Here is a 26095-nt window from a genome sequence, read left to right as displayed (position 1 = left end):
GCGTTGGTAGAACATCAACATCGTTACCATACCGTCGTGCTGATGAAACTCTTCCTCAACACTCGGCTGGATCCGAGTTCGAGGGACGTCATCAGGCTGAACGTGTGCTGAACTCGGAAGTGCCGTGCGTTCGGTACTTGATCGGTCGGACCGTGAAGACGTACGACTACATCAACCGTGTTGTGCTAACGCTTCCGCTTTCGGTCTACGAGGGTACGTAGACAACACTCCCCCCTCTCGTTGCTATGCATCACCATGATCTTGTGTGTGCGTAGGATTTTTTTTGAAATTACTATGTTCCCCAACAGTAACGCGGGCACGTACGCCTTCTCGGCCGCGTACCTGGCGTTTTCACCATAGGGTGCACCACAGCAGGCAATGTCAGCACACGTCTTGTTCCAGCAACCGTGCAAGCTCGTTATTACCATCACGCACGCTTCTTTAAATTAGAATGTGTGTGCCTGTCTAGCGCACACACGTTAATCTATCTAACTGTTTTAGTTTGTTGTGGCTAATCGCAAATAGTTCATCTGTGCGAAGTGTATGCCATTAATTGCAAACACTTTGATCTGGCTGACCCGTTTCTGTTCTGTTGCCTAATCACAAACAGTTAATCCTTCTGAAGCGTATGCCCTCAATCGCACACACCTTTATCTAGTTGACCGTTTTTATTGTTTCTCCTCATCACAAGCAGTTCATCTGAGTGAACCGTATGCTGTATATCACACATGCTTTCATCTGGCTGCCCATTTCTTTTGTTCCGCCTCATCGCAAACAGTTCATTGAACTGAACCGTATGCCCTACATCACACACGCAACTAAAATATGAACCGTGTTTGATGGCTCCACCATCGCAAATGTTTTGCACCTTTTTTGACGGTTCTTTTACACCACCGTTTGCGATTATTGCATCGCACACAGTTTCATCGAAGGGTCTCTGATCGTAGTGTCGCGTTAGCAGCATCCCGCAGTAGTGCATACATCTCATCAAAATATCGAACAAATACCAAATTCACATGATTACTTATAACAAGACTTCTCCCATGTCCTCCAGAACAAACGTAAATACTCACAAAGCATATTCATGTTCATAATCAGAGGAGTATTAATTATCATTAAGGATCTGAACATATGATCTTCCACAGAATAAACCAACTAGCATCAACTACAAGGAGTAATTAACACTACTAGCAACCCACAAGTACCAATCTGAGGTTTTGAGACAAAGATAGGATACAAGAGATGAACTAGGGTTTGAGAGGAGATGGTGCTGGTGAAGATATTGATGGAGATTGACTGTGACGCCCCCGATTCAATCATACACTAATCATACACGCAAATGTGTACGGTCAAGATCAGGGACTCACGACAAGATATCACAACACAACTCTAGGCACATATTAAAATAATACAAGCTTTATATTACAAGCTAGGGGCCTTGAGGGTTCGAATACACAAGAGTCGGCGGAAGCAACAATATCTAAGTACAAACATAAGTTAGGCAAGTCTGCCTTAAGAAGGCTAGCACAAAAGCAACAACGATCAAAAAGGCAAGGCCTCCTGCCTGGGAACCTCCTAACTACTCCAGGTCGTTAGCGGCTATCACGTAGTAGTAGGCACCCTCGGGGTAGTAGTAGTCATCAATGGTGTCGTCTGGCTCCTGGGATCCATCATCTGGTCGCAACAATCGGGTATGTGGGAAAAAGAGGTAGCAAAGCAACCGTGAGTACTCATCCAAAGTACTCGCAATACTTACATCAGATCTAAACTAAATATGCATCTCTATCAAAGGAATGGGTTGTATCTATGGACTAAACTGCAGAATGCCAGAAGAGAAGGGGAAAGCCTAGCCTATCGAAGACTAGCATCTGCAAGCAGCTCCAAGCATCTTGCAGCATCAGAAGAGATAAGAGTGGCATATTATAATATTAGTAAGTATGTTGTAACATTGCCCAGAGATCACTTCCTTGACTCCCTGCGAGGAAACAATCATGGAGCCATCATATCCATTACATGCCTCAGCATCCAGTATCTAGTTCTAGTTGTATCGATCGGGATACAACTCCTAGCGTCCTTTACCGTGGACCCGGCTATGCTAATAGATAGAATTCTTCCCTGCAGGGGTGCACCAACTTACCCAACACGCGCGATCAACTCCGGCCGGACACACCATCAGGTCATGACCGGCCTCGGCCGATCAACACACCGCAGCCCTACCTAGGCTTGATAGAGAGGTCAGCATGCTAGTCTAAATCCTAAGCGTGCATGGGTCTTGGGCCCATCACCCTTTGCACTCCTGCACGTTGCGTACGTGGCTGGTGAGTAGACCTAGCTACCTCCTTTAACAAGGCAGGTGCTTACGCAGTCCAACCTGGCGCGCGCCGCTCAGCCGTTGACATCTGGAAAGCTTCGGCTGATGCATACGATGTAGAGTGCCCATACTTATTCTCGCATGGTGGTTAGTGCGAAAAGGCCACAGGCCTACTCGGATAAAATATCCAAACCGTTAGTGTCTTGGGAGCGCGCGGTAATGAGCAGGGACTCACGATCATGTGACCCCCGTCTCCCCGTCTCGTGGACTTACGAGAAGGGCTAAGAATACCCGGTCGTGCCACCTAATTATCTTGTGAGTACCCTCCAGGTCAACCCGACTTCACATCACCCACGGGTACCCCTCGGGGCCGACCTGATGTCATCATGATTCTGTGGTAATTCAAAGTAACCGTATGTTTGAAACAACAAGGGGGAAATGTCAAGACCCCGATTCCAAGTCACATCGATCTAGCCGGTAACACCTCATATCACTTTGCGGCCTCACGCACGGTATCCCACGGGTGACGCCTTACCATGGCCCGGGACCGTTTGCGCCTTTTGGCTCACGTATATGACAGTGTCGCTAGCATCCATATGACAGAGAACCCGGGCCGACATGGCTAGTCGTGAACCCAAAGCGGCACAGACCTATGGAGACAGGCATACATGAATCACATCGAACATGTCGGTCATCAACGAGTTATTCCGGGCTGTAGCACTGGGCTAACAGGACTCCGAGGAACCCCGGGCTGTAGCAGGCTAGGCAGGACTCCAGAAGTCACCGTGTGACATTTCCCCGAAGGGACAGACATAGGGACGAAGTGAAACACATGCCAGCCAGTCAAGTGTCCTGAGCAGTAGTGCTGGGCTAGCAGGACTCCGGTGAACCGGGCTGTAGCGGACTACTATGGCTCGAGGAACACTAGACTACATTTCCTCATAAGAAAGGCTGTCAAGGATAAACAACTAGATTGTCAGATCCCACTCATACCAAGCATTTCAATCATACACACAATATGCCTGATATGAGTACATACAACATGGCATCACAACAAAACTCTACAACTCAAGTACTTTATTTAAAGGCTCCAGAGAGCCATACATAACATGTTCATACAGATAGGGGTCACATGACCCGACACTCAAGTCATACAAACATACAAGCACATGCGGAAGCAACTAGTCTGGGTACAGACTCTAGAAAGAAAGAAGGCATCTCGAAAGAAGGCATCTCGAAATATGAAGGATCCATATATTAGAAAGGAATGAACTCATTTGAATCAAAGATTCAAATATTAGCTCATTAAACATGGCCTTAATAGTGCTTTTCCTTCTTCTGCCTAAACAGCAAGGTAACTTGTTTTGTCATGCATGAAACCATTACAGTTGGATAGATTGAATTTTTCTAATAATTTTTCATATATAATTTATCTCATTTGGAGCTATGGTTGAATTTCTATGAATTTTTGAAGTTTGAACTATTTTCTGGAATTTCCTGAATAAGAATAAATCCAGAAAATCAATTACTGCCTCAGCATTGCGTCAGGGTGACGTCAGCAGGTCAAAGGCGCCAGCCCAGGTCAAACCTGACTGGTGGGCCCCTTCTGTCAGCCTCTCAGCTAATTAGCAAAATTAGATTAACACTAATTAGTTGTCAGTGGGGCCTGGGCCCACATGTCAGTGACTGATTTAACTAAAACTAATTAAGACTAATCCTAATTTAGTTAGCCAACCGGCCCCACCTGTCATAGACTCAGGGGGGTCTTCCTGGGCCCACCCAGGGGTCAAACTGGGTCAACTCGCCGGCCGCTCGATGCCGGCGAGGCCCGAGACGGCGGAGGGCTTCGGATTTGGTCCTTCGGTGACCAAATCGACGGCGGAGACGTGCTACGCGTAGCTGGGGCTCATGCGCATCTAGTGGGGCAAGTGGGAGGAGCTGGGGTGGAGCGAGCTCGCCGGAATCGAGCTCGTGGCGGCGGCCGGAGTTCGGGCGAGGTCGGTTTCGAGGCTACGGTGCATGGGAGGAAGAACTGGTGGTGGCTACGGGTCCCTGGTGCTGCGCTGAGCACGGTGAGGCGCTCGGACGCGTGCTTGCACGGCCGTAGCCACGACGGCGGCATGGCCGGCGGCGAGGAGCACTCGGGCTCGGAGGGGGCGGTGGCTACGAGGCGTAATCGAGCACGGGAACTAGGGGGAAAGGAAGAGGAGCTCACAGCAGAGTCAGAGAGGGGGTCAGCGGGCTCGGGGAGGTCCTGGCGGCGGCGAATTCGACCGGAGATGGCTCGGTTGCCCGAGGTTGAAGACGAGGGCGAAGGCGGCGATGCAGGGCCTCCGGCAATGCGTGGCTCGGTGGGGAGGACGAGGGAGTCGAGGCGGAGCTAATGGGCTCGTCGGAGGGGCGAGGGGGTGTCTGTGGTGGCAACTCCGGCGATCGGCGGCGAGGTACGCGCTCGACCGTCGCGGGAGAGAGAGAGAGGGAGACGAGGGGGAGAGTGAGCGAGTGCGAGAGGGAGACGTGGGGGGTCGCGTGGCACTTCAGGGTGTCTCCCGGGCGTTGGCGGAAGCAGGAGGTGGCCGGCGTGTGGCCGCGGGCGCCGGCCACGCGCTCCGCGTCCTTCTGGCGCGAGGAGGATGACGACTGGCAGCGCCAGCAGGCTGGGCCGAGCCAGGTGGCTGGGCCAGCACAGGTAAGGCCCAGGTGGGCTTCTTTCTCCTCTTTTTTTATTTAGTTTCTGTTTTCTATTTAACTGCAACTGTTTAGCTTTAAATAAAATACTAAAACATTTCCAAAAATCCTGAAAATAAATGTAGCCTCTTTTTAGATTATTTCCAACAGGAAACATTTATTCCCAGAATTATTTGAGCATTTAGATTATTTTATAGCATTTAAATGCCCAAATTCAAATACTTATGATTTAATTCAATGACCTTCTGTTGACCTAGAAAATTGTGCACCAATTTTGCCAGAGGTTCTAACCTAAGACAAAGAGGGTGAACTTTTTAGAAGGGCATTTCAGGTTCATTGAAAATATTTTTAGTAAACCCTAATTGTTTCCAAGGGGGGGTGTGTTGGGGGTTCTGTCTTCCCCAATTCAAATTTAAGAGGAATTTAAACATGATGCACATTCTAATGCTTGAACTAGCGAGGGTGTGACAGGAAACATGAGGAATCACCCTCAACGGATTCCCACTCGATGTAACCATCAAGGTGGACTTCGAGGAATCACCCTCGTTGGTCCAAACTTGAGGGGTTGCATGACAAAGTCATTATAGGGAGTGGTCAAGGAGGAATCACCCTCGATGACCACGACCGAATAGCTACACTACAGGGTTAACATCATAAGTGCTGATGAGGTATCACCCTCAGCACTAGATAGTAACTCTGCAGAGTCGTACAACTAAGGGGGGTGATGTGCAGTGTCGGGGCCTGGACGTCGATCAAGTTGATCGAGTCATCGAACATAAAGCGGGGCAACTGGGATAAGGTGGGGGTTACTAATGGATCTCTAACCAACCTATACGAAACAATTTAGAATAAGCAGGTAAGGTATGAAAGCAAGTAACAAAAACATGCTATGCATCAGAGTAGGATCGTACAAAAAGCAATAGCAGTTCTAATGCACGCATGAGAGGGAAAGAAATGGGCGATATCGGAATGCTCAAGGAGGGTTTGCTTGCCTAGAAGCTCTGCTGAAAAGGAAGAAGAGTCATCGGTGACATAGTCGATCATAGTGGCATCCGCATCGGTCTCGGGGTCTATCAGAGAGAAGAGGGGGAAGAAACAGTAAATAAAACGCAAACAGATGGAACACAAATGCATGATAGGGTAACATGTAGGGCTAGGGGTGTCCTACCGTGGTGCTACACGATACCAGCGAAGGAGGATAACATCCGGGAAAGTTTTCCTAGGGTTAGGCATTTTCGGACAGATGAACCAGAGGGGAAAGGTTCGATGTTCGCTAAGCTAGGGACATGTGGCGGACGAACAGACCACGTATTCGGATCCGTCTCATCGTACTGAGCAACATGTACATCGTATTTTCATCGGAGTTATGGTTATTTTTCTATGAATTCCCATAGTTTTAAAGATTTTCTAGATTTGCTTTCATTCGAAAATAAACTAAAAATACTTTTATACACAACAGTAGCCAGCCCCTGTGTATGATAGATAGGTCCAGGGGGTTTGAGTCAGCAAAGTCAACAATCAAGTGATGACTAGTCAAAATGGGTGGTGGAGCCCAACTCTCATAGAGTCGTTTGCTAAACAGATTGTTTATTTAGTCTAATTAGTTGTAGGGCCCCTAAGTCATACTCTATGTAGCATCTAAGGTTAGCACGTTAGTTAAATAATACTAATCCTAGTCTTAGTGGCCGACGCATTTGGCAGAGGCTCCAGCCATGCTCTTCGGCTGGCCACACCAGGGCCAACACGCATGGCTCAAAGGCCACGATGACCATGGCCAGCCAGGAGCGGCTGCGTGCAGGGCATGGGTGGCTGGGCGCGATAGCAATGCAGCAGCGGCGGCGGCATGCGACAAGTAGTAGCAGGGCAGCTGCAGCAGCAATCAGCAGTAGCAGCGGACAACAGAGGCACAGGAGGTCGGGGCACCAGGGGAGGCGCGATGATGGCGCCGCGGTGACGGCAGTTGCAGCGGGCGCAGGGCAGGGGTGGCCGGTGGGAGGCAGGGAGTGCAGGGGACGGCGCCGGCGCGGCCGGGCGAAGGCAGGCGCGGCTCCCGACAGGCGCGGACGGCTGGGTGGGCACGAGCTCGCGTGGGATCGGACCGCGGCAGCAACGGCGATGGAATTGAACGGGGGTAAGGGGGAATCGAAGGCGCAACTCACTATGGTTCTTTAGGCGAGCTCGAGGTGGTCAGGGATGAACTGGAGATGCGCGAATCGACGACAGGGGTCGACGACCATGGCGGAGAAGATGACGGCTGTGACGAGTGTACGAGGCCGCCCTTCTCGATTCGACGCACGTAGGCGAAGCAAATGACGACAGTGAAGCTCTTGATCATCACCAAGAAACTCGGGGAGGCTCCGGTGCACGAGGTTGACGACGGCGCAGCCATGGTTTCGCTCGGGTGAGCTCGGGATCGTGTGTGAGATGCGAGGGAGGGGAGAACTGAGGGCCTAGGGTTTCGGCGAGAGAGAGAGTGTCGAGGGCTTGCTCTTATCCAACCCCTCGACCGTAGGATGGCTGACAGCAGCGGCCTCGGCGGCCATGGCGGGGTGGATGGCTGCCACGCCATCCCCTGGTGTATACAGGAAAAGGATGAGAGAGGATGGGTTGGGCCTTGCACGGGGCTTACGACCTAGACCAACAATGGGGGCCTTTTATTTTCCTTTTATCTTTTCTGATTTATTCTTTCTACTCTATTTTCTATTTTTCAGCTACTGTTTGGTATTTATTTGAGTGAGCAAACGATTTTTGTTATAGACGAAACTTGGCACATAAATGCAATGCAGTAGCATAGGGCCACCCACAAAGTTTCATGTGGATCGGGAAAAGTAAGAATATATGTTGGAATTTAAACGACCAAATTAAACGTTTGCTGGTCCACAAAAATATTGCTATGGCCAAATTAAATACACAATTTGAGTTGATTTATTCATGAAAATTACTTGGGCATTATTTGCAACATCTCGAACATTTTTGCTTCTCTATTTGGAGAAATAAAAGTTTGACTTGCAATTTAAATTTGATTTAGAACTTGATGTTTTGGACAAGTGGCAATTATCAAGGTAATCATGATGACATGGCATGATTAGTTGGAGATTACTATAGCATAATTCTCGGGGTGTTGCATTGACCCTCTCTCGATGAGAGGATCGTTGGTGATGACGATGGCTTCGATTTCCCCCTCACGGAGGGATGTTTCCCCCGCAAAACAGCTTCGACGAAGCCCTAGATTGGTTTTGCCCAAGTTTCGTCTCGAGACGGTGGCGCTTCGTCCCAAAAGATTCCTTCTGATTTTTTCCATGTCAAAACACACCATATAGCAGAAGATGGGCATCGGGGGCCTGCCAGGTGGCCCACAAGACCGGAGGGCGCGCCCTCCACCCTTGTGGATGGAAGGTGACCCCCTCTGGTGCATTCTTCACCCAATATTTTTTATACATTCCAAAAATATTCTCTGAGAAGTTTCGAGACTTTTGGAGTTGTGCAGAATAGGTCTCTAATATTTGCTCCTTTCCAGTCCAGAATTCCAGCTGCCGGCATTCTCCCTCTTCATGTAAACCTTATAAAATTGGAGAGAAAAGGCATAAGTATTGTGATATAATGTGTACTAACAACCCATAATGCAATAAATATCTATAAAAGCATGATTCAAAATGGACGTATCAACTCCCCCAAGCTTACACCTCGCTTGTCCTCAAGCGAAAGCCGATATCGAAAAATATGTCCACGTGTTTAGAGATAGAGGTGTCGATAAAATAAAATACGGACATGAGGGCATCATGATTATCTTTAGGGAAGCAACATATAGTTCCATATAATTTCGTATGCTAAAGTAAAAATTCATTAATAAGGTAAAGTATGAATTAGAAACTTCATTGAAAACTAACAAACTATGATCTTAGTCACTGAAGCAATTGCAATTTATCATAACATCGAAAAGAGTCAATTCAAGAGCTTTTTAGAAGTCCACATACTCAACTATCATTTAGTCTTTCACAATTGCTAACACTCACACGATACTTATTGGTTCAAAGTTTCAATCGAACACAGAGAAATATAGGGGCTTATAGTTTCACCTCCCAACCTTTTACCTCAAGGGTAATGTCAACAATAATACTTTATGATAACCTACATCCGAGTGGATATATATATATATATATATATATATATCTGGATCTCTCCAACGCATAGTGCTTGCAAAAGGAAAAAGTGTAAAAAGGAAAGGTGATGATCACCATGACTCTTGTATAAGGGTAGTAACATAAAAGTAAAAGATAGGCCCTTCGTAGAGGGAAGCAGAGGTTACAAAATCTTAATGCAAAAGAACTTCACTTTATATTGCCGCTTGTGATAAAGAACTTTATTATGCAGTCCATCGCTTTTATTTCTTCCATATCACAAGTTCGTATAAAGCTTATTTTCTTGACACTAACAGATCATACATATTTAGAGAGAAATTTGTACTTGCACCGATGAAAACTTACTTGAAGGATCTTACTCAATCCATAGGTAGGTATGGTGGACTCTCATGGAAAAACTGGTTTAAGGGATGTTTGGAAGCACGAGTAGTATCTCTACTTGGTGCGAATAATTTGTCTAGCATGAGAGGGAAAAGCAAGCTCAACATGTTGGAGGATCCATGACAAGATAACTTCTATTCAGATATAAGAAAACATAACCCATTATGTTGTCTTCCTTGTCCAACATCAACTTTTTAGCATGTCATATTTTAATGATTGCTCACAATTACAAAAGATGCCCAAGATAGTATATTTATATGTGAAGCCTCTCTTTCTTTTTACTTCCTATTAATTGCAACAATGACCAAAACTATGTTTGTCAACTCTCAACAAATTTTACTCATCATACTCTTTATATGTGAAGTCATTACTCTCCATAAGATCAATATATGATCTTTTTACTTCTTTTTATTCCTTTCTTTTATTTAATTCCCTCAAGATCATAGCAAGAAAGCAAAGCCCTCAACTCAAAACTACTCTTTATTATATATAACTCACGGACTCGATTACATAGGTAGAGATCAAAACAAAATTCAAAGCTAGATCATACTAAAAACTTTATTCTACTAGATCAAAATATAACCAAAGGATCAAATTAAGAAAAACGATAAAGGTAAAGGTGTGATGGTGATATGATACCGGAGCAACTCCCCCAATCTTGGCAGTTGCCAAGGGGCATACCCATGTATTTATGTCTCTTTATTTGGAGGTGGTGATGATGGAGTTGTTGATGTAGTAGGCTTGTCATCCATCTTCCAAGGCATAGGCTCGCCATATAGAAAGATGAACGAGTCTCCGAGATCCTCAAATATGCAGCCAAACTCATCCTCTTAAATCTGTATTCATACTCACAGTTTTGGTTTTGCAGGTCATAGATCTGGGCTTGGAGATTCTCGATTTTCTCATGAAGCTTGAAGATGGCCTCCCCAATGTTCTTGGCATCCAACTCGTGATTGTTGGTGAACTCCGTGATCATCATGTGGTTGGCGTTGATTTCATGTCCCACCATCCCTTGGCACTTGAAAACTTGCTGCTCCATTGCTTCGAGTCTTGCCTAAATGCTTCTGGTCTTCTTCGTCCCCTCAAAATCGCGGATGTGCAGCACCACCCCACGCATCTCAATGGTTTGAGGGTGTTGCAGCACCTCCACAAGGTAGTGGTTGATGAACTTCTCGAGAAACTTATCCTTGGGGGCGCTTGGAGATGTCATGGTGATCTAGATGTGTCACAAAAACAGCTCGAAACAAGAATAGAAGATATTTTCGTCGTACGGTGGTCAAAACCTTAGGGAGATTATATAATGAATTTTTACCGATCAGAAGAAGTATTGTGCAAGAAAACGGAGTCCGGAGGGCACACGAGGTGGCCACAAGGTTGGGGGGCGCGCCCTCCACCCTTTCAGACTACTTTTAATTTTCCTAATTTTTTAAATATTCCAAAACGGAGAAAAATGCTATTAGGACAGTTTTGGATTCAGTTTACTTACCGTACCTGTCGTGGAATTGTCACGGCAGATGTCCTAGCGAAAGGACTTAGTCGTAGGGCCATCGCAACTAGGAAGCTTAAAGGGGTTAATCGGGACAAAGGACATGAGAGGTTTATACTGGTTCGGCCCCTTACGGTGAAGGTAAAGCCTAGTCCAGTTGTTGTTGTATTGCTGGGTTTCGATGACCAAGGAGCGAATCTGCTAGCTTGGTTATCGATCTGTTCTTTCTTGTCCTAAGCCGTCGCCGGGTCGTCCCCTTATATACACAGGTTGATGCCTGGCGGCCTACAGAGTCCCAGCCGGCTCATAAAACGTGTCCGGCTCGGTGACTTCTTTTATATGGCTTTCCTTACAAGTCTTTCTCTACATATGGCGGTTGACAATATTGGGCCTTAAGCCGCCTCTGGGCTTAGGCTTTCTATAAGTCTTAATAAACTATCATCTTGAATATTACTGGGCTTCTTTTCGTAACCCACCATTGGGGTTGACCCGGCCCCTCCTGGGCGGGTCATACCTGGTAGTTATATCCCCAACATTAGGCCCCAGGTTGACTTGAACTTTGTTCTTTGTCAATCTTCAACACTTACACGACATCCATCTTCCTCTGTCTGTAAAACTCTGTAAACCGCCATGACATCATCTTCCAAAAATATGAAAAACCTGCTATTACGTCACTTTCAAACGGATCTTTATCTTTTAATATCTTCCGAGAATCGAGGCGTCCTTTTAGCTGGATAGTCATTATTTTGGTCTTCCTCAATTTTCGCGCCTGCCTGTTCACCTATCCCCTTATAAATAGGCTTGGCCGGTCTTTCCCCTTTCTTCTTCTTCCTTCCATCTTCTCGCTAGCTCTCTGCCTCTCGAGCTCCGCCGTCGCCGCAGTGCCCGCTGTTGCCTCTCAACACCGGCCACTGCACCTCCCCGAGTTTGTCCCGAGAACCGCGGCGACCCTTCACAGAAGCTCTGCATTCGTAAGTTCCTACCTTTCCGTGCCATTAGATCTGTTTTAGGATTACGAGTTCATCGGCGTTCTTCGCCATTCATCACAGACTTCCTTGTGGTTTTTCCTCCGTACCTTCTTTTGACCCAGAAGAAAAGTGGAACTTATGCGGTAGTGGTTTTACACCCATTTTAGATGCTAGCAGATCCCTTTCCTTTGCACAGATACCTTCTTAGAGCTGATGAACTCCTCTGCACTTCATTTTTTAGGTCTAAATTTATTTTTCTTTTCTGACCCATTTTGATCCAGAATACTAGCGATAGCTTTGTGAAATCTGTTTGTCTCAACACTTAGCCGATTCTGTCTCTGGTTTCCTTCGAATGTTTTTCGTCATGGCGGCTTATCACGCCGGCTTACTTTTCCTTATATGTCATTAGCCCTTACTTAAGCCGCCATTACCCATTTGCACCATCATCATTTAACCTTTAATTTCACCATTGAATTGAACCGGCGCATTACTTTCTTTTCAGCTCTCCTTTGCTCATCATGCCGTCAAAGGTACCAACTGTCTGCAACTGGGTCCCATCCACAGTTACTGAAGATACCTTGAAGGAATTTGTCACCATTGGATTTTTGCCAAAAAAAATGTTATGTCTTATCATGCACCTGACCCGGAGGAAGAACAGCCTCAGCCCAAAGACGGTGAAGTTATCATTTTCACTGATCACGTGAACCGGGGCTTTTCTCCACCCGACTCAAAGTTCTTCCGAGATGTTCTTCATTTTTTCAAGCTTCGTCCACAAGACATTGGACCCAACTCTATCTCCAATATCTGCAATTTTCAAGTCCTTTGTGAGGTGTATCTTTAATAAGAACCGACTGTGGAACTCTTCAGAGAATACTTTTACTTGAATCGCCAGAATGAATGCACCAACGACCTTAGTTTGGAGCTTGGTGGAATCTCAATTCAGCACCGGCAGGGCGCCGTCTTTCCTTTAGTAGTCTTACCGAGCCATCCCAAAGATTGGAATCAGGCCTGGTTCTACTGCCAAGACACGTCACCGGCTAATGAAAAACCACTACCAGGTTATCGCGTAGAGCGTCTGGATTCCAAGTTTGTGCTCCCTGACAAGCTTACCACTGCTGAACGCAAGAAACTTATTCCATCTATTAAGAGGGTTCAAGCTTTGTTGGGGAACGGTTTAACTGGAGTTGACCTGAACCGTTGCTGGGTCGCATGGCGGGTTATCCCTCTAAGCCGCCGATCCAAATTAATGTATGAGTATGGCGGAGGCCCAAATGACTCTCTCCGTTATAGCTCTGTTCAATTAAATGAAAAAGATGTTGTTGCAATGTCAACCATCCTTGTGAATGCCAAATACGAGTACTGCAGTAAGGTTGGGTTAAACCCCTTCTACAAACTCAACCCGGCCCCAGAGGTGAAAACCCTTGACCTCTCTCTTTTTGTGTTTTCATCAGTAGTCTAAATACTTGCATGACCCTTCAACCTGTTTATTTATTTACAGGCCAAATCTGACTTCTGGAAGGTTAAGTATGATCATGAAGCTGCCAAGAAGGCCATAGCCGCCAGGAGAACGACCCGGAAGCCAAAGAAGAAGAAGATTGCATCTGGCATGTTCCCGCTGGATGATACTTCTGAGTCGGAGGTAGCCCTTGACTCCCTTGGCCAATTTTTTAACTATCTTATTGACACTGACTATTGCCAGGACGACACGGGGTCCAACCAGGCCGTGGAAGAAGAGGTAACTATTTCCTCCGACTCAGCCCCTTTGCCAAGAGAGAAACTTTGACTAGTAACCCGAAAAGTAAGGTTTTCGCACCCTTTGGCTTATCTGGACCCTCATTTTCTTTGGAAAAAGAAGCAACATGCGAGCCGCCGTCATGCCCGGACTAATGATGTCGACGAACCGCCTTCCGATTTACAGCAAACTCCTCGAAAACGCCAAAATGAGGTTTCTTTCATCTTCGTCTTTTTCTTTCATTAATGAATCTATTCCCTTGCATCACTGACTTTATTTTACCTTTTGCAGGAGGTTTCTCGCTCTTCTGGCGACTCATCTCAGACTCAGTTTCCGGCTTTCAAAACTGCTCCTAGGTAAGGAAAAATCAACTTTCCTCTGTATCTTTAAAAACTGCATCCTTACACTAACTGTCTCATAAAACTTTTCTTAGCGGCCAAGCCAAATCCAAGAAGGCCAAGGTGATTAAGCCATCAGAAGACCCGAAGGTTCCTGCACCTAAACCGGCCATGCCAACTCCTCCCTCTGAAACTGAAGCACCTGAAGACCCGACTGTTCATACTCAATTGGATCCTCCTGAGTTGTCAGCCTATGAGATCACCCTTAATCCGACTATCACTAAACCATCTAGTTCAGCTAACCCGCCAACAACTTGTGATACTGACGTGTTGATTACTGGTAGCCGATTTGTTGCACCGGGGACCCCCACTGTATTAGCCCGACATACTGCTAAGCAAGAAGCCTTGGAGAAGCAGAAAGTGCGTTTTGATATCTCCCATTATACTCACCTCAATGTCAATGATGTGCTGTCCGGCTATCTCAGTCATGTGCACTCCAGCCGTGATTCGGAAATTGAGATGGTCAAACAATTGCAGCTAAAATATGAGGTATGTTCTCCGGTTTACTTATACTCTGCCAGCCCCCAAGTCTTCGGATGATTAACTTGAATGATCTATAGACTTTATGATATAAGTTGACACCTTGCCTCTAAGCTTTTCAGAAGTCCAATAGAGTAACATAAACTTCACCTGTAGTCCCCAAGGGCCGGCTCCATTTATCATAAATGATCTGGTACTTAATCACATAACTGTCTTTGACTATTCTCAGTAAGTTTTGAGATCCAGCTCAATCGTAAAAGACTTTCTGAATATTATACATTAGCCCCCAAGTGCCAAGCGTTGTTACTTTGTAAAAACCCTTGGGACTATGAATGTTTTGTAGAACGCCTTATCTGAGTTAGGCTCCCAATTGACGGATGCCAAGACCCAGTTGGCGGAACAGGAGACAGAGATAAAGACCACTGACTCTAAACTCCAATTGAGCCTCTCCGAATCTGAGAAATTGAAGACCATCCTAGCTGCAAAAAAGAAGTCCTGGGCCAAAGAAAAGACGCTGCTAATACAACGTGCTGAGATAGCTGAAGCGGCTCTTGAGGAGGTCACCACGGAGCTCACTGGCTTAAAAACCATGTGTCTCAAATGGTCTCCGCCATCTTCGGTAAGTCAATTGTATTAATCACTTATACTTTATTTTGGCCAGGAATATAAGCCTCTTGCTGAACCTTTGTAAAAAACACTCGCAGGTCCATGAAGTAGAAATCTGAACCAAGATAGTGTGACGAAGTTGAAGGCAGTTTATACCTTGGTGGAGCAACTGTATACTGGCGCTCAACGAGCACTTGCCACCATCTCCCCTGCCAACCAAGGACCCAATCGGTTGAGCGATGTCTTGAAGAAGTTATCAATCTTACCCGCCAGGTTTCAAGAGGTCAAACAATCCTGTGCCAAAGCCGGAGCCCTGACTGCCCTGAGCCGCTCCAAAGCCTGGGTGCCAGATCTAGACCCGGTGGATGTGGCTAAGGGGTACCCTACCGTGAAGGAAGACGAGACTCCATTTGAGCAAGATGACTTCATTGCCTGTGGGAGGGGAGTTCGACCTCAAGCTACCATTCTTGGAGAGGAGACCAACATCGATAAATATCAGCCGGGTTTTGATATGGAGAATAAGAAGATGGCGACTCCCTCTTATAAGGTGATAGATCTTATCCCGCCGGTTCGTCAACACACTTTTGCTCCGGAAGTTGACCCGGCCGGCCTGATTGATGATGAAGCAGAGTTCATTGCTCTGAACGGTTTAACTGGTCCATTCCCAGCTTCCAATCAGTAGAAGGAGGTGAACCGGCGAGGGGAGAGCCATAACCATCTTGTGGGCTCTCAAAGCCTTGTAATAGATTTAGCTTGAAAACTGCATGTGTTGCTTATGCCATCGCACACAAAATGTTGCATACTACTCTTTGTGAGCACATCTTTGATTACATCTACAATGTTTTAACTTTGCCCCTACAAAAAGTGAAAGAGCAGGCCTGGCGGTTTAGCACCGGACGGGTCAAAAACACCTGGTATATGTCTATGAAATTGTCATATTGGAAAAGATAAACAAGGCTGAAAAACCTGTTCGTGAACAACACTGTCATAGATGTGTTCTGGACTACCGGTTTTCATGACCCGGATGATGAGGTTGATGACCCAATCTTTTTGAGAAGTCAATGCTTCCATATACCTGATGACTATCATGCCTTGGCGGCTTATTGTCAAATAGTCAAGCCGGCTTTAAATAAAAACCATACTGATAGTTTAGATTTGAAACAATAAAAACCAGTAAGACAAAATAGCAGATTTCAAACAACATAAATTTGGGGGTTTCTGATTTGAATACAATCAGTAAACCGGACTAAAGCGGTTAAGCTAAGATTCGAATACGATCACATAGCCCCCAGTGGCTTTGGAGTTGCGCCGATCAAGAGGGTACCGACAACTATGTTCTCTTTGGTATGAATATGACCTATGTTTGAAGAGGAAGCCCCCAAATGACCTTGATAGGTTTTTAACAACGCTGATTCGAATACGATCCAAGTTGGACCCAAAAGGGGTTAAGCTATGATTCGGATACGATCAAGAAGCCCCCTAGTGATTTTGGCTTTGAGCCGATCAAGAGGGTTACGATAGCTATGTTCTGTTTCGTTTGAATACGACCTATGTTTGAACAGGAAGCCCCCAAGTGACCATGAGGTTTACAGCTAGATTCGAATACGATCATAAGAACCAAAAAGGTTAAGCTAAATTCAGATACGATCAGCTCCTTAATAGTCATTTAAATACTGAAAATAGTAAAGATATATGATCTTTGAAGAGGAAAAGGACAGAGGTCCTGCTTCATGAGAGCCGGTAGCTCAGGTGTAGTATGGCCGAAGCTGAGCAATGTTCCACGGCCGGCGGGTCTCCTCCTCCGACTTACGTGGGTCTTTGTGCTCTCGATCGTCAATGAGGTAATATGACCCGTTGTTTAAATTCTTTCTGACCGCAAAGGGTCCTTCCCAAGGTGGGGATAGTTTGTGTGCATCAGACAGATCCTGGATGAGCCGGAGCACCAGGTCACCTTCTTGAAAGGCCCTGAACTTAACCCGGCGGCTGTGATAACGGCACAGGTCCTGTTGATAAATTGTTGATCAAGCCACCGCCAAGTCTCTCTCCTCATCTAACAAGTCAAGTGCATCCTGTCGGGCTTGTTCATTATCAGCTTCAACGTAAGCCGCCACACGAGGCGAGTCATGACGGATGTCACTAGGCAGCACTGCTTCCGCTCCATAAACCATGAAGAAAGGTGTATAACCTGTAGACCTGTTAGGAGTGGTGTTGATACTCCACAACACCGAGGGTAATTCCTCTACCCAACAACCCGGCGTCTGTTGTAAGGGAACCATAAGCCGGGGCTTGAGACCTTTTAAGATTTCCTGATTTGCTCTCTCAGCTTGACCATTGGATTGAGGGTGAGCTACTGAAGAAACATCAAGCCGGATATGCTCACGTTGACAAAACTCCTCCATAGCACCTTGGGACAAATTAATGCCATTTCAGTGATAATGCTGTGTGGAAAACCAAAGCGAAAAATCACCTTTTTCATGAACTGAACCGCCGTGGCTGCATCACACTTGCTCACTGGCTCTGCCTCAACCCATTTTGTGAATTTGTCAACTGCCACTAAAAGATGTGTCTTTTTATCTTTGGACATTTTGAAAGGTCCAACCATGTCAAGCCCCCAAACTGCAAACGGCCAAGTGATTGGAATCATCCACAACTCTTGAGCCGGCACATGCGCTCGTCGTGCAAATTTTTGACATCCATCACCTACTGACTAGATCCTCCGCATCAGCGTGAGCCGTTAGCCAGTAAAAACCATGACGAAAAGCTTTGGCCACAAGAGACTTTTGACCCCGCATGATGACCACAATCCCCTTCATGGATCTCATGAAGTATTTCTTGACCTTCTTCAGGGGAAACACAACGTTGAAACACTCCAGTGACGCTGCGATGATACAACTCTCCGTCAGAAATCGCCATTGACTTGGACCGCCGGGTTATCTGTCGGGCCAGGGTCTCATCCTCTGGCAACTCGCCCCGGGTCATGTAAGCCAGGAACGGTACTATCCAATCTGGAATGACATGAAGAGCCGCCACCAACTGTGCCTTCGGGTCAGGAATGGCCAAATCTTCCTCTGTAGGCAACTTAACAGACGGGTTATGTAAAACATCTAAAAAGGTGTTAGGTGGCACCGGCTTACGCTGAGATCCCAACTGGCTTAAGGCATCAGCCGCTTCGTTCTTTCTGTGGTCAATGTGTTCCACTTGATAACCTTTGAAATACCTAGCCATAGCATCGACCTCACGGCAATAAGCCGCCATAAGAGGATCCTTAGAATCCCACTTGCCTGATACTTGTTGAGCTACCAGATCTGAGTCACCTAGATACCGTACCCGGCTCAAACTCATTTCCTTAGCCATTCGAAGACCATGAAGCAAGGCCTCGTACTTAGCTGCGTTGTTAGTGCACGAAAACATCAACCGTAACACATAACAAAATTTGTCACCTCGAGGAGAGGTTAAAACAACTCCAGCCCCCGAGCCTTCCAATTGTCTGGACCCGTCAAAGTGAATTGTCCAATATGTGTTGTCTGGCTTCTCCTCCGGTATCTGTAACTCTGTCCAGTCATTAATGAAGTCAACCAGTGCTTGAGACTTGATCGCAGTACATGGCACATATTTTAAACCATGAGATCCAAGTTCAATGGCCCACTTGGCGACTCGTCCTGTGGCTTCTCTATTTTGAATAATGTCTCCTAGAGGATCAGAGCTAACCATAGTAATTGGGTCACCCTGAAAGTAATGCTTGAGCTTCTGGCTTGCCATGAACACCCCATAAACAAGCTTCTGCCAATGTGGATATCTCTGTTTAGACTCAATGAGCACCTCACTGACATAGTAAACCGGCCGTTGAACCAGATGTTCTTTGCCAGCCTCCTTACGCTCCACAACAATGGTCGCACTGACATCACGTGAGTTAGCAGCCACATACAACAACAATGGCTCCTTCTCAACCGGAGCAGCAAGAACCAGCGGCTCAGCGAGCTGTTTCTTCAGATCCTCAAAAGCAGAGTTAGCAGCGTCACTCCAGACAAAGTCATCCGCCTTGTTCATCATTTGATACAAAGGCATCGCCTTCTCCCCTAACAGGCTTAAGGCAGCAACGCGACCCGCCAACCGCTGAACGTCATTCATGCACACCGGTTTGTCCAGAGATGTAATTGCCTTAATTTTCTCCGGGTTAGCCTCAATACCTCTGTTAGACACCAAAAAACCCAAGAGTTTGCCAGCTGGGACTCCAAAAACACACTTGGTCGGGTTAAGCATCATCTTGTAGACCCGGAGGTTATCAAAGGTTTCCTTTAGATCAGTTACCAAGGTTTCCTTCTCTCTGGATTTCACCACTATATCGTCCACATAAGCATGAACATTACGCCCAATCTGATTGTGAAGGCAATTCTGCACACACCGCTGATAAGCCGTCTGGGCACTCTTAAGCCCAAAAGGCATAGGCACATAGCAGAAGGGTCCGAACGGAGTGATGAAAGCTGTCTTCTCCTGGTCCTTAACTGCCATCTTGATCTGATGATAACCCGAATAGGCATCCAAAAAACTCAAACACTCACAACCCGCCGTAGCATCAATGATCTGATCAATACGAGGGAGAGCAAAAGGGTCGGCTGGACAAGCCTTGTTCAAATTGGTGTAATCCACACACATACGTCAGGTGCCATTCTTCTTGAGTACAAGCACCGAGTTAGCGAACCACTCTGGGTGAAAAACTTCAACAATGATCCCGGCCGCCAAGAGCCGGGCCACCTCTTCTGCAATGGCCTTGCACCTTTCCTCATTAAACCGCCAAATAAACTGACGGACCGGTTTGAACTTCGGATCAATATTAAGAGTGTGCTCAGCGAGTTCTCTCGGGACACCCGGTATGTCAGAAGGCTTCCATGCAAAGATATCCCGGTTCTCAAGGATTAACTCGATGAGCGCGCTTTCCTATTTTGGATCCAAGTTGGCACTTATGATGAACTGTTTGGATGAGTCGCCAGGCACAAAATCAACCATCTTGGTGTCATCAGCTGATTTTAATTTCAACACCGGTTCATGCTCCGTAGTTGGTTTCTTCAAAGACGTCATGTCTGCCGGGTCAACATTATCTTTATAAAACTTTAACTCCTCTGTCGCACAAACAGACTCAGCATAAGCTGCATCACCCTCTTCACATTCTAGGGCTATTTTCTGGCTTCCATGCACTGTGATGGTGCCTTTATAACCCGACATCTTGAGCTGCAGATACACATAACGCGACCGAGCCATGAACTTGGCATAATCTGGCCGTCCAAACAGAGTATGATATGGGCTTTTGATCTTAACCACCTCAAAAGTTAACTTCTCAGCCCTGGAATCATATTCATCCCCAAAGGCTACTTCTAGTTCAATCTTACCAACTGGGTATGCCGACTTACCAGGCACGACACCATGAAAAACCGTGTTGGATTGTTTAAGACTCTTATCAGTCAACCCCATCTGAAGAAACGTCTCATAATAGAGGATGTTGATGCTACTCCCTCCGTCCATGAGTACCTTAGTGAACTTATATCCACTAACCTGGGGTGCCACCACCAATGCCAAGTGACCCGGATTATCAACCCGGGGAGGGTGATCTTCCCTACTCCACACAATTGGCTGTTCTGACCATCTCAAATAATGTGGAATCGCCGGCTCAACAACATTTACAGCCTTGTTATGAAGTTTCTGGTCCCTCTTGCATAAACTAGTGGTAAATACGTGGTACTACCCAGTATTCTACTATTTTGGGTTACTCTGATACCCAGACTGTTGCTGCTGTTGCTGCTAATTACTTTGGCCGGGTTGCTGATTATAGCCACCCTGGTTACCCGGATGGCCCTGGCCGTGAAAACCGCCTCCGCCTGAACCGGCGCCCGGGCCATGAAAGCCGCCTCCGCCTGAACCGCCGCCAGGTCCGTGGCTACCATCAAACATGTTGGAATTTTTAAATGCCTTCATGATCGTACAGTCCTTCCACAGATGGGTAGCTGGCTTCTCCAGGGTGCCGTGTCTTGGACAAGGTTCATTCAGTAGTTGCTCGAGGGTGGGACCTGACCCGCCTGACCGAGGAGGTGGCCTATCCTTGCGCCGTTGGTTGTTGCCCTGTGTATTGGTGTTAGCCACAAACTCGTCAGCCTTACGTTTATTACCTCCTTGATTCGCCGGGTTATGCTGGTGACCCTTGCCGTTGCCGTTCTTCTTTCCCTTCCCTCTCTTCTCTTCATCTGACGTGGGATCCTTGGTAGTGTCAGAATCAGCATATTTGACCAGGGCCGCCATCAACTGGCCCATGTCATTACAATCATGCTTGAGCCGCCCCAGCTTCTGTTTCAGAGGTTCAAAACGGCAATTTTTCTCCAACATTAAGATCGCAGAGCCGGCATCCATCTTATCAGATGAATGTATTATCTCCTTGACCCGGCGCACCCAATGGGTCGTGAACTCACCTTCCTCTTGCTTACAATTAGTCAGGTCCATGATTGACATAGGTTGTTTACATGTGTCCTTGAAGTTCTGAATGAACCAGGCTTTTAACTCTGCCCATGAGCCGATGGAGTTGGGTGGCAACCCTTTCAACCAAGTGCGAGTTGTTCCATCCAACATCATAGTAAAATACTTAGCCATTGCTGCATCACTGACCTCCAACAGCTCCATCGCCATCTCACAACTTTCAATCCACGCCCCAGGCTGCAAGTCGGCCGTGTAATTAGGCACCTTACAAGGCCCTTTAAAGTCCTTTTGCAAGCGCTCATTACGTAGAGCCGGCACCAGGCAAGGGACACCTCCTATTCTTGTGGCCACTCCTGCCTCAACAGAGGTTGCCGGATAAACCGGAAAAGCCTGATGAGCCGCCTGCTCAGTTGCTAGTTGAACTACCCACTCGGCCTCTTGACGGATCCTCTCCTGATCCCCCAAGTTAAGGGCTCCATCCCGCGCCGGCTCATGCCTGCGCGGTTGGTTATGGCGTTGAGCATTGCTTGACATAGCGGCTAAGTCCATATGCCTGCTATAGCTCGGGCTCCGGCTTGGGCGAGGGGTTGAATGGATCCTGTCTCGACTATAAGAGTACGCATCCTATTGCGCCAGAGCCGTCTGAAGAAGTTCTCTCACCCTTCGTGTCTCAATTTTTGTCGGAGAGTCGCCTTCCATCGGGAGAGCCGCCAAACGAGCCGACGCAGCGATGAGATTCTCCAAAGGGTTAGAAAAGTGACCCGTTGGTATTGGTGTGTAATGAGGCGGAACATTATTCATACGGGGTGACTCCATGGCCCGCGGTTGAACCAGCGCCCCAGCCCCGGGTGTCGTGATCTGGTTTGCCTCCGGCGGGTTATTTGGACCAGCCCCGGGTGTGTGGAAGAGGTTCCTAGGATCATAAGTCAGAGGCAGATGTGACTGAGTTTTCTGGTGCCTTCTCCTCATGACCTTGTTTGATGCGTTCAGATCCACCGAGAGCCGGAAAGTCTCTGCTTGAAGCTGCTGAGCACGAGCATCCAGAGCCGCCCGTTCTACAGCCATCCTGACCTCTTCCGCTGCTAAGTTTTCCTTGGCCTGCGCTACCTCTTCGCGTAGTCGTGCCACCTCCGCGTCATGTTTAGCTTTATCCACCGGCTCAACCACAACAGTCAACAGGGCCGTCATCCTATCCATGAGGTCCATTAGTACCTGAGCCGGTGGGCGCGCGGGGTCTCCTGACCCGGCTGCTGCCGACCCGGTGGTTATTGCCGCCGCTGCTGCAGAATTCTGACCGGGTCGAGTGCCATCCATGAAGACTCCGGATCGATTCGGCGGCTCAGAGAGGTCCGGAATATTGCTGCCATCAGAACAACCCCCAAGCACGCCATCTTGTAACTGATACAAAGAATCTGTCTCGCCCGAGGACGACTCACCGTCAGAACAGATGGCCGTCTCACCGCCATCCACTGATCCTTCAAAGAATTCACCTCCATGGATGCAACCCACGAAGGCATGCTTCACGGCAGGTTGAGCCCGGACGGATCTCGCGCGCTGAGCCGTCTCGATGAGGTCGGTGCAGGCGTCTGGCTCAGGGCCCGACTCGCCGATACGGCCGATGAAGACATGGATTCCGCCAAAGGGGACCCGGTACATGTACTCAATTGAGCCGGCCTCGGGGCCCCAGCCTACGTCGTCGATGTAGAGCTTGCCGCGATGACTCTTGCTCATCCGGCCCACATCATATCCCGTGAGCCCTTCGAAGTTGCCCTTCAAGAACTCAAATCCACCGTGCACTGGCCCCACGGTGGGCGTCAACTGTCGTGGAATTTTCACGGCAGATGTCCTAGCGAAAGGACTTAGTCGTAGGGCCATCGCAACTAGGAAGCTTAAAGGGGTTAATCGGGACAAAGGACACGAGAGGTTTATACTGGTTCGCCCCCTTATGGTGAAGGTAAAACCTAGTCCAGTTTTTGTATTGCTGGGTTTCAATGACCAAGGAGCGAATCCGCTAGCTTGGTTATTGATTTGTTCTTTCTTGTCCTAAGCCGCCGCCGGGTCGTCCCCTTATATACACGGGTTGACGCCTGGCGGCCTATAGAGTCCCGGCCGGCTCATAAAACGTGTCCGACTCAGTGACTTCTTTTATATGGCTTTCCTTACAAGTCTTTCTCTACATATGGCGGTTCACAATATTGGGCCTTAAGCCGCCTCTGGGCTTAGGCTTTCTATAAGTCTTAATAAACTATCATCTTGAATATTACTGGGCTTCTTTTCATAACCCGCCATTGGGGTTGACCCGGCCCCTCCTGGGCGGGTCATACCTGGTAGTTATATCCCAAAAATTACCACATACCTATTCCTTTTTAGAATCTGAAACGTTCTAGAAAGTGTCCCTTATATACTCTTCCGGTGTTACAGTATCAATTATATTGGTCTCAACATTTATGGGAGTGCCTGAGATATAATGTTTGATTCTTTGACCGTTTACCACCTTCCGATTTGTGCCTTCGGCGTTTTTCTATGGCACCGGAATGATAGACCTCCTCAATAACGTAAGGACCTTCCCATTTAGAGAGAAGTTTTCCTGCAAAAAATCTTAAATGAGAGTTGTATAGCAAAACATGATCACCTACATTAAACTCACGCTTTTGTATCCTCTTGTCATGCCATCTTTTAACCTTTTGTTTAAACAACTGGTTCTCCATTAATCAAGCGAGCTAATGGCAAATAACCTCTTCTCACTGGCAAGTTTGAAATCATAATTGAGCTATTTAATAGCCCAATATGCCTTGTGTTCTAACTCAAGAGGTAAGTGACAAGCCTTTCTGTCGTGGAATTGTCACGACAGATGTCCTAGAGCAAGGACTTAGTCGTAGGGCCATTGCACTAGGAAGCTTAAAGGGGTTAATCGGGACAAAGGACACGAGAGGGTTTTATACTAGTTCGGCCCCTTATGATGAAGGTAAAAGCCTATGTCTAGTTGGGATTGGTATTGCTGGGGCTTCGATTACCAAGAGGCTCAACTCGCCGGCTTGGTTATCGATTTGTTATTTTCTTACCCTAAGCCGCCACCGGGTCGTCCCCTTATATACATGGGTTGACGCCTGGTGGCCTACAGAGTCCCGGCCGACTCATAATTGTGTCCGGCTCGGTGGCTTCCTTTACATGCCTTTCTTTACAAGTCTTTCCTTACATACGGCGGTTTACAATATCGGTCCTTAAGCCGCCTCCAGGCCCTTGGGCCTTCTATAAGGTTTTTAATAAACTATCGTCTTGAATGTTTACTGGGCTTCTTGCGTAACCCGCCATTGGGGCTGATGTCGTGGTTCTAACTCTGAGAGTGATGTAGGGGGGTATGTATGGAGAGGCTAGATCTTAGCTATAGAGGAGTTGTAAGCACACGAGGATTACGAGTTCAGGCCCTTCTCGGAGGAAGTAACAGCCCTACGTCTCGGTGCCCGGAGGCGGTCGACTGAATTATGTGTGTATGAATAACAGAGGTGCCAACCCTTGATACTGAGGAGGGGGTGGCTTATATAGAGTTCGCCAGGCCCCTCCAGCCCTTAGTAATGCAAGGTTTAAAGTACATTAAGATTGGGGGTTACTGGTAACGCCCCTAATAAAGTGCTATGATGACCATAAAAGCTACTTAATGACCGACCGTTTGCGTGCAGGGTGACTTTAGATCTCCTGGCAGTCGAGTGGTTGGAATTTGGTCGAGTGATTGCTTCATGGTCGAGTGTCTTGAATCTGTCGAGTGAGATACCTCCAAGTCGATTGAAAGGTGACTTCTTCTAGGGATGTCCTTGGGTAGGGTACTTAGGACAGGTCCATGCCCCTATCCTAGGTACATAGCTTCATCATTAGCCCCCGAATGGATCGAGGTTCGAGTGGGGAAGGAGTTGGGGATCTTTCCGACTGGTTCTTCATGTTATATGAACATCTTGTTTTGGATCAATTGTCACGGATGACGTCGTCAACTTCTTTCAGTCGCCTTGATCCATTCTTGGCCTCTTGTCGAGTGAATTTCTTTACTTGTGAAGTTCCGAGTGACGGTGTGAAAGGGATCTTCTGTTTGACGAGTTGTTCTGCGGCCCGTGGATTTTGCGGGATTTGAATTTCGGGAAGCGCGCAGGACGGGGGCGGCCGCAATAATCGGATGGTATAGGAAGGAAGCTCCTCGATCTCCGTGCCACCTTTTTCGCCACATACCGCGCGCGCGCCTGTTGCGGGATTTGATGGGATTGCCTGGGCCTACCAGTCAGCCACTCGGAAGCGACCTCTTATAAGCTGCCGGCTCAGGACCCCCGAACAGTGCGCCTTCACTTTTCCCCCTTCCTTCACAAGATCCTCCGCCACCTCCGCTCCCACCTTGGTGCCGTAGGTCTGTTCGAGCTTCGCCGTCGACGACGGTGAAGGAGAAGACGTCGGCTCTGGAGCGCGC

The sequence above is a fragment of the Triticum urartu genome, chromosome 6A (assembly GCF_056163025.1).
Source record: "Triticum urartu cultivar PI428250 chromosome 6A, HENAU_Tu73, whole genome shotgun sequence".
NCBI lineage: Eukaryota > Viridiplantae > Streptophyta > Magnoliopsida > Poales > Poaceae > Triticum > Triticum urartu.
Note: the sequence above shows the minus strand (reverse complement) of the source record.